Source organism: Mobula hypostoma, chromosome 3 (assembly GCF_963921235.1).
Source record: "Mobula hypostoma chromosome 3, sMobHyp1.1, whole genome shotgun sequence".
Classification (NCBI taxonomy): domain Eukaryota; kingdom Metazoa; phylum Chordata; class Chondrichthyes; order Myliobatiformes; family Myliobatidae; genus Mobula; species Mobula hypostoma.
The window spans coordinates 219,664,032-219,681,989 of NC_086099.1; positions in this window are offsets into that span (position 1 = coordinate 219,664,032).

Genomic DNA, 17,958 nt, shown 5'->3' on the forward strand with positions numbered 1-17,958 from the left:
ACACTCCAGCCAGTTGATCAGCACTGGTCTTTAATACTCAGTCAGGTAGTCTGGATGCTTTTTGTGAGTTCATCCTCCTGAGGGTTGCTCTTAGGGACTGGAATGAGAGGGTCATAGAGGGCTGTGGGAATTTGTGAAAAAAACATACATATTTTGACGGTCAAAGCAAGCATAAAAGACATTGAGCTCATCTGGGAGTGAGGCCTTGTTGTCACTTGATTTCACTTTGTAAGAGTTTATTGCATTCAATTGCTGCCACACCCGTCGAGTTTGGCCCAGAATTACCACTTCACACTTGAGGTGGCTTTCTGGAGATCATACCTAGACCTCTTGTATTTAACTTGGCTGCCAGACCTGAACACCACTGATCTGGCCCTCAGTAGATTCTGGATCTCATGGTTCATCCAGGATTTCTGGTTAGGGAAGACTGAATGATTTTGTGTCTATGACTATATTTATAGAGTGCATGACAACCATGGTGTATTTGATTAGATCCTCTGATGAGTCCTTGAACATGGCCCATTCCACTGACCTGAAGCAATCCTGCAGCCGCTGCTCCAACTCCCACAACCACCCTCCTTGTTATCCTTATCTCTGCAGTGAGGAGGACAGCCAAGTGATCAGATTTCCAAAAATGCAGTCTAGGCATGAAACAGTAGGCATTCCTAATCATAGTGCAACAGCCGTTGAGTGTGTTGGGACCCCTGGTGCTGCAGGTGATATGATGATGATTAATTGGGCAGAGATTTCATCAAACAAAGCCTGATTGAAGTCCCCAACAATGATTTAAATGGTGTTGGGGTAGACTGCTTCTTGTTTGCTGATCGCCGCACTCAACTGCCTGTCTGCTAAACAGCAGCCTTTGGCAGTATATAAACTGCAGTCAGGATCATGTAGGTGAACTCTCTCAGTAAGATGACCGATGGGCACTTCATCATTAGATATTCCAGGTCGGGAGAACAAGAGTGCGACAAGACCACTGCACCTGAGCACCAAAAGAGTTTATCATGAAACACAGACCCCCCCCAACCTTCTTTGAATCAGCAGTCTGGTCCATCCAGTGTGCCGAGAAGCCCCCAGATCTTAACCAACGTATCCACCATGTCTGGTGTCTGGAGAGAACTATGTCTCTGTGAAATAGAGAGCACAGCAATTCCTCATTTCCCTCCAATACACCAACCTTGCCCTTAGGTCATCAATCTTGTTTTCCAGTGACTGTACACTTGCTAACAAGATGCTGGTAGAGGAAGTTTCAGTCCCCGGTGTTTCAGTCTGACTTGGAGTCCTCCCTTCCTCCCTGTCTTTCAGCCATGGCGATGCCCATTCATCTGCTTAAAGGGGCCCAACTGAGTCCTTCAGAAGATCATAAAACTGCTAGTTCATTAAGACTGTTCAGAAGTACATTATTTAAAGGGAAATCACAGGCTGCAGATTCCAGTGGGGGTAGTTCAAAAGAAGTTCAAGTTTTGTAAAGTCCCTGCAACACGTCTCCGTGTTTCACCAGCACCGTCTTGCCATTTGATATCCATGTGACAAACAAAGCTAATCTTTAACTTTCATTAATCTGGAGAGAGGGCAGAAAAGATCCACAAGGATGTTGCCAGGACTGAGTTATAAGGAGAGAGTGGACTGGCTGGGACTGTTTTCCCTCGACTGTAGGAGGCTGAGGGGTGACCTTGTAAAAGTTATAAGTAGATTGTCAGTCATTTTCCCAGGGTAGAGGGTTCCAACACTACCCTGCCCCTTCTTTGAAACACAGATTCTCCCCCCGCACCTCCCGCCTCCGAATCAGCAGTCTGATCCATCTGGTGTACCAAAAGGCCCTCAGATCTTAACCAACGTATCCACCGTGTCTGGAGTAAGACATGTCTCTGTGAAATACAGAACACAGCAATTCCTCATTTCCCTCCAATACACCGATTTAGGGCGCAGATTTGGGGTGAGGGGGAAAGGTGTAAAGGGGATATAAGGGGCAAGTCATTCATTAGAGAGTAGTCAGTATTTGGTATGAGCTGCTGGGGAAGCTGTAGATGTGGATTCAATTAAGAAGTTTAAAAAACATTTGAACAGGGATGTGGGAAGGTTTCAAGGGATGTAGGCCAAAAGTAGGGAAATGTAGTGTAGATGAGCACATGGGACAGCATGAATAAGTTAGACTGAGTGGCCTGTGTGGACTGCTGGCAGGGTAAATCAAGGGAACACACACCAGTCCTCATTGAGGGATTGGCAGTGGAAAGGGTGAGCAGTTTCAAGTTCCTGACTGTCAACATCTCTAGATCTATCCCGGGCCCAACATATTGTTGCAATTATGAAGAAGGCTTGACACCAGCTATATTTCATTAGGAGCTTGAGGAGATTTGGTATGTCACCAAAGACTCTAGCAAATTTCTACAGATCTACAGTGGAGAGTTTTCTGACTGGTTGCAACACCATCTGGTTCAGAGGCTCAGAAAAAGCTCCAAAGGGTTCTGAACTTCACCAACTTCTTCATGGGCTCGAGCCTCCCCAGCATCAAAGACATCCTCAAAAGGAGATGCCTCAGGAAAGCGCCATCCATCATTCAGAGTGCTCTCCATCCAGGATCTGCTGTCTTCTCATGACGGCCATTAGTACAGGAGCCTGAAGACACACATTCATCATTTTAGGGACAGCTTCTTCCCCTCTGCCATCAGATATCTGAACAGTCCACGAACCAATGAATACTGCCTGACTGTTTTGCTCTTCTTTACCACTATTTATTTTTAATATTTTTTATTGTAACTTATAGCAATTATTATGTATTACATTGCACTGTACTGCTGCTTGAAAACAATAAATTTCATGACACAAGTCAGTGATAATAAACCCGATTCTGATTCTAAAGTGACCAGACATCAACCAGTTCTTTCCCAGCATGGACTCTGGCAGTGAGTTTGACCATGTCACAAGCACAACCAGTTCCACAAAGTCCCCACACTGACAACAGTCGGCACAGGGGTACATTGGGTAGAGCCACTATTAGGACATTGAGCAGAAGTACCAGGAAGTCCTGTTGTAGCTGTATAAAACTTTGGTTAGTTACACTTGGAGTATTGTGTTAATTCGGTTGGCCCCATTACAGAAAGTATATAAAGATTAGCTTAATTTGTCAAGTGTACTTTGAAACATACAGTGAAATGTCATCCATATCAATAATTAACACAGTCTTAGGATTGCTGGGGGAAGCCTGCAAGAGTTGCCATGCTTCTGGTGCCAACATAGCATGCACACAACTTCTTAACCTTGACTAACTTGTGTGCCTTTGGTATGTAGGAGGAAACCAGAGCACCTGGGAAAACCCAAGCAGTCACAGGAAAATGTACAAACTCCTTGTGGGCAGCAGCGGGAACTGAACCCCAGCTGGCGGTGCTGAAAACTGTGCCACTAATCACTATGCTGCTGTGGCGCCTATACATAGAGGCTTTGGAAGAGTGCCGAAGAGGTTCACCAAGATAACATGCACAAAATGCTGAAGGGATTTAGCAAGTCAAGCGGCATTCATGGAGGGGGAGAAGTCGACATTTCAGGTGAAGACCCTTCATCGGGACTTGCTGCCTGAGTTCCTCCAGCATTTTGTGTGTTGCTTGAGATTTCCAGCATCTGCAGGATCTGGTATCTACAGTAGGTTCGCCAGGATGCTGCCTTGATTGGACGGTATGAGCTATAAGGAGAGGTTGGACAAAGTTGGGATGATTTCTCTCTGTAGTGGCAGAGACTGAGAGGAAACGTGCGAGTCATAGAGTACACAGTCAGAGCATTTCTCACAGGGTAGAAACGTCAAATACTAGAGGTCATATGGTTAACATGAGAGGGGGGAAGTTTAAAGGAGATTTACAGGGCAATTACTCTTTTATTTACAGAGAGCAATGGGTGCCTGAAACGGACTGCTGGGGTTGGTGATGGAGTGGTATTTAAAAGACGTAGTTAGACACACGAATATGCAGGGAATGAAGGGAAAGGGACCATGTGCAGAAAGAAGGGTAATCTGGTATCATGTTCGGCAGAGAAATGGGGGACTGAAGGGCCTGTTCTATGTTCTGTGACTGGTGAGGCCTCACTTGGAGTATTACGAGCAGGTGTGAAGGGATCCTGGAGTGCCCCTATTAACTGTTTGAAGAGAGACAGAGAGAGAGAGTTATTTACCATCAAGATGTTGCTTTTGAAAAGAGAGAGAGAGAGACGAAGATTAACAGTTGTACCGTCACTTTAAGGCATTGGAAATAACTTTAGATTTTTACTGAGTTTGGAGTTGGAGACAGCACCGGGCAGCTCGTAAGTTGCTATGGTGACCGAAGGCGGTGTTATTTAATGGACACTCGATGTTGTGATTTTCAGCAGGTTGTTGATATTTCTTCAAGGACAGTTCGCCTGCTGTGCATTTCTTCACAGACAAAGGAAGGAGGGACTCTTTGAGTGACAGGTGATGCTCAGCCTGGTGAAATGAATAGAAGGTCAGATGATACAGACCTCAGACACATGATCTGGACACTGAATGAGCATTGTTGTGCCCGCAGAGAAAGTGGGTTTTGGAGAATCGATCAGGCGGATCGATCCAAAGTGCTATTCCAGCGATGAAGAAGGGGTTGACTGGTGGGGAGTTGTCTATGTGTCCACCCTCGCCGGGGTGATAGCTCCACCACAGGAAAACCAGTCCCCCTGGTTAAAGTCACAGTCGGTGACTTGTGAAGGATTTCGGAGGACGACGAGAAGATTGACGGCATCAGCTCACCTGAAGACTCAACTCACTCTCTCTCTGTCTCTCTCCATCACTATACAACTAAATACCACGAACTGAACTGAACTGAACTTTACTCAACATCGTAAGACTGTATCTTTTTACCCCTAGACTTAAAGAAGCTTGGTTTTCATACATATATATTCCACACTTACTTTTATATATAATTATTGCTAACCTGTGTGATTTATCTTCATTTATATTACTGTATTGCGTAGTTACTAATAGATATTATTAGTTGTTAGCAATATGAGACTCCAAAGTGTTTTCTATTTCTGCTGGTTTCTTTATCCCCGTCACGGGGTACGTGACACAGGTTTGGGCCCCTTTATCCTAGAAAGGATGTGCTGAAACTGGAGAGGGTTCAGGTTCAAAGATGGTTCACGAAAATGATTCCAGGATTGAATGGCTTGTCATATGAAGAGCGTCTGATCGCTCTGGGCCTGTATTCACTAGAAACCTATCGAATGGTGAAAGGCCTTGATAGAGTGGAAGTGGAGAGGATGTTTCCTATGTTCGGAGAGTCTAAGGCCAGAGGACACAGGCTCACAATAGAGTGGTGGCCTTTTAGAATGGAGATGAGGTGGAATTTCTTTAGCCAGAGAGTGGTGAAGCTGTGGAGGCCAAGTCTTTATGTATATTTGAGACAGAGGTTGATAGATTCTGGATTGGTCAGGACATGAAGGGACATGGGGAGAAGGCAGAAGGCAGGGGCTGAGAGGAAAATTGGATCAGCCTGATGAAATGGTGGAGTAGACAATGGGCCAAATGGCCTCCCATATTCTATGGTCTTATGGACTGAATGCTTTCCTGCTCTGTTGAGGAAGAGACTCGTGGCTCTGGGCTCACACTTAGACTGAGCTAAGGACGACGGATCTTCCTGCCCATGGGGCATCAGTGAAGGAGGTGTTGTTTGACAGCAAGCACTCTAGTTTCAGAAACAAGAACAGTATTTTACCTACAGATTATTTGGCAGAAGTAATCAACCGGGATTGTAGAATTAGATCCATTATCACTGACACATTGTGAAATTTGTTGTTTTGCAGTATCAGAACCATGCAATACATAAAATGTACAATAAATTAAAATGAGAATGTAAATTGTGAAAAAAGAGAGCAAACTAGTGAGGTAGTGTTTGTGGGTTCATGAACTCTTCAGGAATCTGATGGCTGAGGGGAGAAGCTGTTCCTAAAGTGTCGGGCATGTGACTTCAGGATCTTACAAGATGGTAGCAATGAGAACAGGGCATGTCCTGGGTGGTGAGAGCCCTTCATAATGGGTGCAGTCTTCTTAAAGCATTGTCTTTTGAAGATATCCTCAATGCTGGTTCCCACGATCGAGCTGGCTGAGTCTACAAACCTCTGCAGCTTTTTCTGATCCTGTGCATTGTGCCTTCATACCAGATGGTGATGGAACCAGTCAGAATGCTCTCCATATAGAAATTTACTAGCGTCTTTTTGGTGATATACTAAATCGCTTCATACTTTTAATGAAATGTAGCCACTGTTGTGCCTTCTTTGTAATTGTATCTACATATTGGCCCTGGGTAGATCCACTGAGACGTTGACACCTAGGAACTCGAAACTGGTCACTCTTTCCACTGCTGACCCCTCGATGAGGACTGGTGTGTGTTCCCACAATGCTCCCTTCCTGACGTCCACCATCAAGTCATTGGTCTTACTGATGCTGAGTGCAAAGTTCTTGTGACACCACTCAAGCAGTTGATCTATCTCACTCTACTGGCGCCTCATTGCCATCTGAAATTCTGCCATCAACATCAGTGAATTTATAAATAACATTCGAGCAGTGCCTAGCCACACAGTCATGGGTATAGAGAGGGTAGAGCAGCGGCCTTAGCCCACACCCATGAGGTGTGACTGAGCAAGTTTCCAATCTACTGGGACTTTTAAAATCTCTGAAGTTTTCGACAACTTCTGGGCTACTCCTCCAGTAACATCACTCCTGTTCTGAGAGGTTTGGAGAACTTCGGACGCAGCCACCAGCAGTGGAATGAAGGAATCTGAAACTGCATAAATTGGCAGATTAACTGGCTGCAGTGGTGGTACAACTTAGGAAGAACGGGTCACAAGGAAGATTAGCATTGAATCAAATTGTGCCGTGAGTCAGCACAGGCAATAAAGGTGGACAGCCTCTCTTGCATGCAACAGTGGAATGATTTAAGTGGAGGGTTTGGAGATGGATCCACGTGGCCCAGAAGATGTAATGCACAGAGAGGGAGAGCAGCAACACAGAGAAAATTCACATGGATGTTCCTGGGACTTGAGGACCTGAGTTATAGGGAAAAGTTGAATAGTTAGGACTTTATTCACTGAAGCGCAGGAGAATGAGGGGTGATTTGATAGAGGCATGCAGAATGATGAGGGGTATAGATAGGGCAAATGCAAGCAAGCTTTTCCCTCTGAGGTTGGGTGAGACTAGAACCAGAGGTCATGGGTTAAGGGTGAAAGGTGAACTGTTTAAGAGGAGCATGAAGGTGCACTTTTTCATTCAAAGGCCGGTGAGAGTGTGGAATGAGCTGCCAGTGGAAGTGGTGGTAGTAGGTTTGATTGCAACGGTTAAGGTAAGTACATGGACGGGAAAGATACAGAGGGCTATGGTCGAGGTGTGGGTTGATGGGAGTAGACAGAATAATAGTTCAGCATGGATTAGATGGGCCAAAGGGCCTGTTTTTGTGCTTAGTGTTCAGTGACTCTGTGACTCCATGACTCCAGCTGGCAAAGGCATTTGTAACTGGGGTGGGTCGGCAGTGGAGAAGTGACTCAAATCCTGGTCAGGAAATCCAACACAACAATCTGCTCATGAGCATCAATGTCAATGTTTCTCCCACTGAATTCAACAGATTTCTGTGAGGTTTTCCCTCATTCGCTGGAACCACAACTGTTTGGTTGCTGGATCTGTGTTCAAATTCAGCCCAGGAGTGCCCTCTGTTGGTCAATGCAGGAAAATGTTTGGGAATCGACCTTGAACTCTAACAGCCATAGTCGTACTTTATTGATCCCGAGGGAAATTTGGTTTTTGTGACAGTTGCAGCCATGAGGCTCTGCAGTGAGAAGGCCATCTTTCATAAACAATATATGTCTCAGGTCGTTATGATTTGGGGTTCAATCAAAGAGGAATGTTGTGATGTTCTGATTAAAGAAACCTCGATTTAAGTGAATACAGAGTTGGTGGTTGGCCAGAAATAACACATCGTACTCCACAAAAAAATTATAAAGTATATGTGCAATTTTCAGCTTTATCAAACAGTTAATAAGAAAAAGAAAAAGGGTCCATTACAGTTAAACCAGTCCAATGTGCACATAGTGTTGGAGTTCATTCTGGAGTTATCACCTACTCACGCGCTGGACCCACAGCCTGAGTGAAAGCACGCACCACATTCCGAACTTTCCTTGAAGTCCAACTCAAACAAACTGGCTCTCTCTCAGCAGTATTGGCCCTTCCACCTTGGAGCCATTCCTCTGCACAAAGCACTTTGTGCAACAGGGACTCTCCTTCCAACAGCATTCTGCGGCATCTTCCCTTCTGTCCCGCTCCTCAGCTCCCACCAAAAACCCCCCAGCCAGACCACTGTCCTTCAGAAATCCCTTCTCCACAATCCTGACTCTCATTCCTAAGTGGAGCAGTCGGGCTTCTTAGTTGAAACCAAAACATTCCACCAGCAGGACACACTGCTTTTGCAGACAACTGCTGAAGTGAAATACCTATGGCAAAGCAGTTGAAATTTTAACCAGGAAAATGCTTTGAGAGGCTGGTCAAGGACTACATTTGCAGCATTCAAACACCCACACTGTACTCCCTACAATTCGCCTACCGACACAACCGATCGATAGATGACACAATAGCCACAGTTCTACATAAGCATTCTCTCATAAGGATTCAACACCATAATTCCCTCCAGGCTCGACAAGAAGCTCAGAGATCTGGGCCTTCACCTTGCCTTGTGCAGTTGAATCCTAGACTTCCTGTCAGATTGCTGGCAGGTGGTGAGAGTGGGTTCCCTCACCTCCGCCCCTCAACACAACTACCCCTCAGGGCCCCCTCCTTTACTCTCTGTATACCCATGTCTATGTCGCCACCCACAGCTCCAATCTGCTAATTAAATTTATAGATGATACTACATTGATTGGCCTAATCTCAAATAATAATGAGGCAGCTTACAGAGAAGAAGTCATTGCCCTGACACAGTGTGTCAAGAAAACAACCTCTCCCTCAATGTCACAAAAACAAAGGAGCCGCTTGTGGACTACAGGAGGAATGGAAATAGGCTAGCCCCTACTGATATCAATGGATCTGGGGTTGAGAGGGTGAACAGCTTAAGTTCCTCAGCATCCACATCAACGAGGATCTCACATGGTCTGTAGACTCCGGCTGTGTGGTGAAGAAAGCACAACAGCGCCTCTTTCACCTCAGACCGTTGAAGAAGTTTGGTATGGGCCCCCAAATCCTATGAATTTTCTATAGGGGCATAATTGAGAGCATCCTGACTGGCTGCATCACTGCCTGGTATGGGAACTGTACTTCCCTCAATCGCAGGATTCTGCAGAGAGTGGTGCAGACAGCCCAGTGCATCTGTAGATGTGAACTTCCCACTACTCAGGACATTTACGGAGACAGGTGTGTAAAAAAGGCCCGAAGATCCAAGTCACCCCAGTCACAAACTGTTCCGGCTGCTACCATCTGGGAGACGGTACAGCAGCATTAAAATCAGGACCAACAGGCTCCAGAACAACTTCTTCCACCAGGCCATCAGACTGATTAATTCATGCTGACATAATTGTATTTCTAAGCCATATTGACTGTCCTGTTGTACATACTATTTATTACAAATTAGCACGGTTAGATGGAGATATAAAGATTTTTACTCATGTATATGAAGGATGTAAGTAATAAAGTCAATTCAATTCAATAGATATGGATTATGAATGGGTTCTGTTTTTAAATTTGGCCTCAGTATGTTGATTCTGTCCACAAGCTGTGAATATCACTGAATATGGTAACCATACCTCCACAGTGTTGTAGTGAATAGGATTAAAAGCACACAAGACTGATAAGAGAACAACTTAAAAGTGGAGAAGAGAGGAAACTAGGTCTGCTGTTTGTATAAGCGAACGCGGGTATGTATGTCAGACTTAAGAATTTAAAAATGTTATGGGAATTTATTTGTACGTAGTGGATTCATAATTCAGATGTTTGTAACCCCGGGCTGCCAACAGAGATCGTCTTGATCTAGTGCCACAATAGTGTAACAGCTAGTATGATGCTATTACAGCTCAGAGCGTTGGTGTTCGGTGTTCAATGTGCTGTCGGCACCAACGTAGCACGCCCACAACCTTACTAACCCTAACCTGTTCATCTTTGGAATGTGGGAGGAAACTGGAGCACCCAGTGGAAACCCACGTGGTCACAGGTACTATGTAAAAACTTCTTATGGACCGTGGCGGGAATTAAACCCTGATCTTCCGATTGCTTGCACTGTAAAGCGTAACACTAACTACACTGCTAATATTAAATAGGTGTTAATGAGATCCCACCACCCCCGCATCATTCTTCTAAACTCCAGTGAGTAAAGGCCCAGAGCCATTAAACACTCCTCTTTTGTTAACCTCTTTATGTGGATGATTTATCTCTTGCAGTTCCTGGGATTTCAAGTCCCATAAGACTATATCCAAACTTACTGATTAAAAAAAGAACTCTTAGGATGAAGTCTGGTAGGCGAAGTTGAAGGTTGAAGTCCAACGTACAGCAAGTCCTAAGGTAGAGGCCCAAAGGAGTCATGGGGGCTGGAGGACCTTGCAAGTCTGTAAGTCTAGGCCTGAAGGCCAAACCTGTGATTAGTGACTCCAGGGGCAAAGTCCGAAGATGGAGGCCAGAGCCTGTGAGTTTGAGAATCCGGAGACAAGGACTGGAGGCCCAAAGGCAGCCTGTCCTGGGGATGGGGGCCAGTTTATGTGTGAGAAGAGGAAAGGGGCTTGTTTTGCTGCTTGTGTTGTTTTGTGAGTGTGCTGTCCATACTGTGTTGGAACCAGAAGGAGTGAGGATACTTGCAGGCTGTCCAGAGCACATCCTTGGGTGTGAATCTGAACTTCCATTTCCCCAAATCATTTTTGTAAACCTGCACTGGACCCTCTCCAGTGCCAACCTCTAGCCCAGAGAGCACCATTGTTTGTGACTGGAAGTAGGCAGGAGGGAGCTTGAATTAGTGCCCAATGGCAGCTCTAAAAATCTTTTAATGCATGAAACATCTGTCAGAGCAACTTTTGTCTGCTAACTCCTAAAGCCCATACATTTGGAATCCTCTTGTAAAACAGACAGACGTTAATTACATAAATCAGCAAAGCTGGTATTGCAACCAACTGTCCCAGGGAACCCACTTGTCATTTGTAATGGGATTAAAGATGAGCTTTATTTGTCACTTGTATGTTGAAACATACAGTGAAATGTGCCATTTGTGTCATATCAGCTGGACTGCGCTGGCAGAATCACTTCTAAGTGTGCAGGATAGTGGAAATACAAGATATGTGATTTGAACCAGGGTAGACTCGAGTTTATTTTCCACAAAAGGAATAGCTGGGTCCTGGAATGAGCTGTCAGAGGTGGTGGTGGAAGCAGGAACAGTAACAACATTGAAACGGCAACTTGGCAGGTCCTCTAATGGGCAGAGGCACAGAGGGATATGGAAGACTGCTTCCATCAAGGTGTCATTGAGTCTGCTCTGCTATTCAATCATGGCTGATCCTTTTTTCCTCTCTCTCCAGTCCCACTCCCTGGCCTTTTCCTCATAACCTTTGATACTGTGTCCAATTAAGAACCTATCAATCTCTGCCTTAAATACACCTAACAACCTGGCCACCACAGCTGACTGTGGTAATAAGGTCCACAAATTCACCACCCTCTGGCTGAAGAAATTTCTCCACATCTCTGTTTTAAGTGGGCACTCTCTACCATGAGGCTGTGCCCTCTTGTCCTAGACTCCCCCACCATGAACATCCTTTCCACAACTACTCTGTCTAGGCCTTTCAATATTCGAAAGGTTTCAATGAGATCCCCCCTCATCCTTCTGAATTCCAGTGAGTACAGACCCAAAACAATCAAATGCTCCTTGTATGATAACCCTTTCATTCATGGAATCATCCTTGTGAACCTCCTCTGAACCCCCTGCAAAGCCAGTACATCTTTTCTAAGATAAGGAGACAGAACTATTCACAATACTCAAAGTGAGACCTCACCAGTGCCTTATAAAGCCTCAGCAGCATCACATCCCTGCTCTTGTATTCTAGACCTTCTGAAATGAATGCTAACATTGCATTTGCCTTCCTCACCACTGACTCTACCTGCAAGTTAACCTTTAGGGTGTTCTGCACAAGGACTCCCAAGTCCCTTTACATCTCAGATTTTTGGATTTCCTCCCCGTTTAGAAAATAGTCTGCACATTTATTTCTTCTCCCAAAGTGCATGACCATGCATTTTCCAACATTGTATTTCATTTGCCACTCTCTTGCCCGTTCTCCTAATCTTCACCCTGCCTTGTGCAGCTGGATCCTGGATTTCCTGTCAGATTGCTGGCAGGTGGTAAGAGTGGGCTCCCTCACCTCCACCCCTCTGACCCTTAACACGGGGGCCCCTCAGGGCTGTGTCCTAAGACCACTCTTTTACTCTCTGTTTACCCATGACTGTGTCGCCACTCACAGCTCCAATCTACTAATTAAATTTGCTGATGATACTACACTGATTGGCCTAATCTCAAATATAATGAGGTAGCCTACAGAGAAGAAGTCATCACCTTGACACAGTGGTGTCAAGAAAACAACCTCTCCCTCAAAGTCGCAAAAGCAAAGGAGCTGGTTGTGGACTACAGGAGGAATGGAAATAGGCTAGCCCCTATTGACATCAATGGATCTGAGGTTGAGAGGGTGAACAGCTCCTTGGCATAAACATCACTGAGGATCTCACGTGGTCTGTATTTACCAGCTGTGTGGTGAAAAAGGCACAACAGCACCTCTTTCACCTCAGATGGTTGAGGAAGTTTGGTATGGGCTCCCAAATCCTAAGAACTTTCTACAGGGGCACAATTGAGAGCATCCTGACTGGCTGCATCACTGCCTGGTATGGGAACTGTACCTCCCTTAATCGCAGGACTCTGCAGAGTGGTGCAGACAACCCAGCGCATCTGTCAATATAAACTTACCACTATTCAGGACATTTACAAAGACAGCTGTGTAAAAAGGGCCTGAAGGATCACTGGGGACCCGAATGACTCCAACCACAACCTGTTCCACATCCAGGAAACGGTACTGCAACATAAAAGCCAGGACCAACAGGCTCCAGGACAGCTTCTTCCACCAGGCCATCAGACTGATTAATTCACACATAAATTGCACATTGCACATTTAGATAGAGACATAATGTAAAGATTTTTACTCCTCATGTATACGAAGGATGCAAGTAATAAAGTCAATTCAATTCAATTTAATCTGTCCAAGTCGTTCTGAAGCTATCAATTCTATCATCTAAATTATTGATATACAGCATAAAAAGAAGTGGTCCCAACACCAACCCCTGTGGAACACCACTAGTCACTGGCAGTCAACCAGAAAAGGATCTTTTTATTCCTACTTGCTGCCTCCTACCAATCAGCCAATGCTCTAACCCTGACAGTAACTTTCCAGTAATACCATGGGCTTGGGAGGCAGCCTCATGTGTGGCACCTTGTCAAAGGCCTTCTGAAAGTCCAAATATACAACATCTACTGCACCCCCCAATCCATTTTATGTGTAATCTCCTCAAAGAATTCCGACAGGTTTGTCAGGCAAGAGTTTTCCTTAAGGAAACCATGTTGACTTTGTCCTATCTTGTCCTGTATCACCAAGTACTCCACAACCTCTTCCTTAATTGACTCCAACATTTTCCCAACCACTGAGATCAGGCTAACTGGTCTATAATATCTTTTCTGCTGCCTCCCTCCTTTCTTAAAGAGTGGAGTGACATTTGCAGTTTTCCAGTCCTCTGGCACTATACCAGAGTCCAATGATTTTTGAAAGATCATTACTAATGCCTCCACAATCTCTATCACTACCTCTTTCAGAACCCTAAGGTGCAGTTCATCTGGTCCGGGTGATTTATGTCCCCCTAGGTCTTTTAGCTTTTTGAGCACCTTCTCCCTTGTAATAGTAACTGCACTCACTTCTCTTCCCTCACACCCTTCAACATCTGGCACATTGCTAGTGTCTTACACAGTGAAGATTGATGCAAAATACTCATTTAGTCATCTGTCATCTCCTAGGTTTCTGTTATTATTTTTCTAGTCTCATTTTCCAGTGGTCCTATATCCACTCTCATCTCTTTATTTTACATATCTGTACTTGAAAAAGCTTTTATTATCCATGATATTGTTTGCTAGTTTGCTTTCATATTTCATCTTTTCCCTCCTAATGATTCTTTTAGTTGCTCTCTGTAGGGTTTTGAAAGCTTCCCAATCCTCCATCTTTCCACTAATTTTTGCTTTGTTGTATGCCCTCTCTTTTGCTTTTAGTTTTGACTTCCCTTGTCAGCTACAGTTGTACTATTTTGTCATTTGTGTATTTCTTTGTTTTTGGAATAATCTATTTTTCATTTTTGGAATACATGCACCTTCCTCATTTTCCCCAGAAACTCATGCCATTGCTGCTCTGCCCTGCCAGTAACTCTTTCCAATTTACTTCGACCAACTCCTCTCTCATACCACTGTAATTTCCTTTACTCCACTGAAACACTGCTGTCGGACTTGCTTTCTCCCTATCAAATTTCAATTCAATCATATTGTGATCACTGGCTCTTACAGGTTCCTTTACCTTAAGCTCCTTCATCACCTCTGGTTTGTAACATGACACCCAATCCAGCAAAGCTGATCTCCTAGTAGGCTCAACAACAAACTGCTCTGAAAAGCCATCTCATAGGCATTCAACAAACTCACTCTGGAGATCTATTTCCAACCTGATTTTCCCAATCAATCTGCATGTTGAAATCTCCCATGACTACCATAACATTGCCCTTTTGACACGCCTTTTCTATTTCCTGTTGTAATCTGTGGTCCGCATTCCAGCTACTGTTCAGAGGCCTGAATATAACTGCTATCAGGATCCTTTTACCCTTGCAGTTTCTTAACTCAACCCACAAGGATTCAATGTCATGTATTTCTACTGATTTGATGCCATTCTGTACCAGCAGAGCATGGCATCCTCTCTGCCTGTCTTCCTATCCCTCCAATACAATGTATAACCGCGGACATTTAGCTCCCCACAGCAACCATCTTTCAGCCACGATTCAGAGATACCACAACGTCATACCGGACAATCTGTAATGGAGCAACAAGATCGTCCACCTTATTTCTGATATCCCATGCACTGAGAGACAACACTTTGAATACTGTATTTGCTGCCCTTTTTGTATCTGCATCGCCACCCCCACTGCCCCGGCACTCCTCCTCTGCCACCTGTCCCACACCCCTCCCATGGCGATCCATTCTCACTATTCCCAACATCCTTTGTTCCTGTCAGATTTGCAAACTTGCTCTCCACTCCACATTGACAAAGGTACCTTGGCTTTATATATGTACCTAAGGCTTTTGCACAGTATTGAATAAGAAGGAATCTGATAGGAGAGGAGAGTGGATTATGGGAGAAAGGGATGGAGGGGGGACACCAGGGGAGATGATGGGCAGGTGAGAAAAGGGGAGTCAGAATAGGGAATTGAAAAGGAGAGAAGGGGGAGGGGGCAGAAATTACTGGATGTTAGAGAAATTGATAGTTATGTCATCAGATTGGAGGCTACCTAGATGGAATATGCGGTGTTGCTGCTCCAACCTGAGAGTGGCTTCATCGTGGCAGAAGGTCATGGACTGACATGTCAGAGTGGGAATGAAAAGTAGAATTGAGAGAGGAGTTATTGGGAAATCTCACCTGTTGTAGCGGATGGAGCAAAAATGCTCGACGAATTGATCCCCCAATCTACATCAGGTCTCACCAACGTAGAGGAAGCCGCACCAGGAGCACCGGATACAGTAGACGACATCAACACACTTGCAGGTGGAGTATTACCTCACCTGAAAGGACTGTTTTGGACCCTGAATGGAGGTGAATGGGCAGGTGCAGCATTTTATTTTTTGGAGATAGCAAGTCTTGGGTAGGAGTTTCTGTGACTGAGGAGAAGAGGAAGCGACTTTACAGATCTATATGGGGCCAATGTTGGTGATGGAGCCAGCACGTTGGGATGAAATTCGACACTAGGTTTGACTCAGACATGGACAGTGCCAGGGAGAAGATACAGCCAAGTTTGAAGATGGTGGCCACTAGAAAATACTTTGGTGACCCAGCTGCTGGATGAGCAGTATCGTGCATCAGTGATGTTGAGAAAGGGTGAACCTTTGAATGTAACATAGACAAGCAGCAAAATGGAGTGGGCTCAGGACTGTCTGTGGGGATGCCAGGTGTGATGGGGTGATGAGTGTAGTAAAAGCTGTCACTGGTTCCCTGGTTAAAAGAGCATGGATAATAGTGGAATATGCTGAGGACTGAGTCACAGAATTGAAGTCAAACAGCACAGAATTTCCTCAGATGTCCTCTAAGCCTCTGGTCAATTTCTTCCAGTCTTCTCCATCCACTGACCTCTCCAGATAACTGAAATATTCCTCCCCCACTGGCTCCTTCTGCCTTTTCTTTTTGTCTGCCTTCATCCCTCATCTACCTGCCTCTTTCTCCCAGCTTCACCCCCCCTCCTGTGTCTGGTTCCACCCACCCGTCATCCCACACCCTGCCTCACACCAATCACCTCAGGCCCTCATCTCACCTCTGTCCCTACATCCTGCCCACTCCATATTGTCCATCTCCCCCCTCCACCCAGTCTGATGCAGGGTTTTGATCCAAAATGTCGATAATTCCTTTCCTCTGACAGATGTTGCTTGACTTGCTGAGTTTCTCCAGCATGTTCTTTGTTGCTTGTTAGACATCATTCTGGAGTTATGACTTTATGGAATAATCAGTTTTCAGGAAATAAAACCTGCAACGGATACTTTGTGGTCATTGAGTGTGGACATTCTGATTCCATCCCATTGAAACGACATGGGGAAGACAATAGATAAACCTTCCTATTAGCACATTGCCAAAGCTGCATCTCTGTCACTTGGAAATCCATGTAGTCACAGGGAGAATGTACAAGCTCCTTTACTGACAGCAGCAGGAACTGAACCGGGGTTGCTGGTGTTGTAAAGCATTCTGCTTTACTCACAGGCATTTCAAACAGACATCAGTGTTGAATATTCAAAGGGGTTCTGCTAGTTGGGAAGTGCTACCATTGTAAATATGTAACTCTATAAATGTATCCAACTGTATTCAAAACTATAAAGTTTAGCAGGTGATTATAGTAATTGAAACTGTAATTAATTGTTTATTGTTATCTTTCTGTTCAAGTATAAAACATTGTGTCAGGAGAGGGAGATTCTCTTGGATTCTCCCGAACACACTCTTTCTCTCTGGAAGATTAGCTGTGTGAATAAAGACTTTAAATTTCCCACCTACAGTTTCTGTGTGGTTGTGTTTCAGTCTGTCACAACATTGCTGAACTTTCTAAATGACAATAAATGAGGACTGAATGTTCTCATAATCTAAAAAATCCCAGTTAACAGGGTTTTATGGAAGGCAAATCTTCGATAAATTTGCTTGAATTCACTGAAAAATGTAACGGGGAGAGTTGATAGAGGGGAACCTATAGATGTAGTGTATTTACATTTCAAAAATGCATTTGATAAAATAGTGCATAAGGTATTGGAGGAGAAACCAAGAGATTCTGCAGATACTGGAAATCCAGAGCATCACACATAAAATGCTGGAGGAACTCAACAGGTCAGGTAGCATCTATGGAGAGGAATAAACAGTCAACATCTTGGGCTGAGACCGTTCATCAGAACTGGGAAGGAAGGAGGTGGAAGCCAGTATAAGATGTTGGGGGGAAATGGAAGGAGTACAAGCTGGCAGATGACAGGTGAGAGTGGGTGAGGGGGAAAGGTAAGACAATGTGAATAACTGGAAGGTGAGGGGTGGAAGACGTAAAGAGCTGAATACGGAATCTGATGGGAGAGGAGAGTGGACCATCAGAGAAAGGGAAGAAGGGCCACTGGAGGGAGATGATGGGCAGGTGATGAGAAGGAGTGAGAA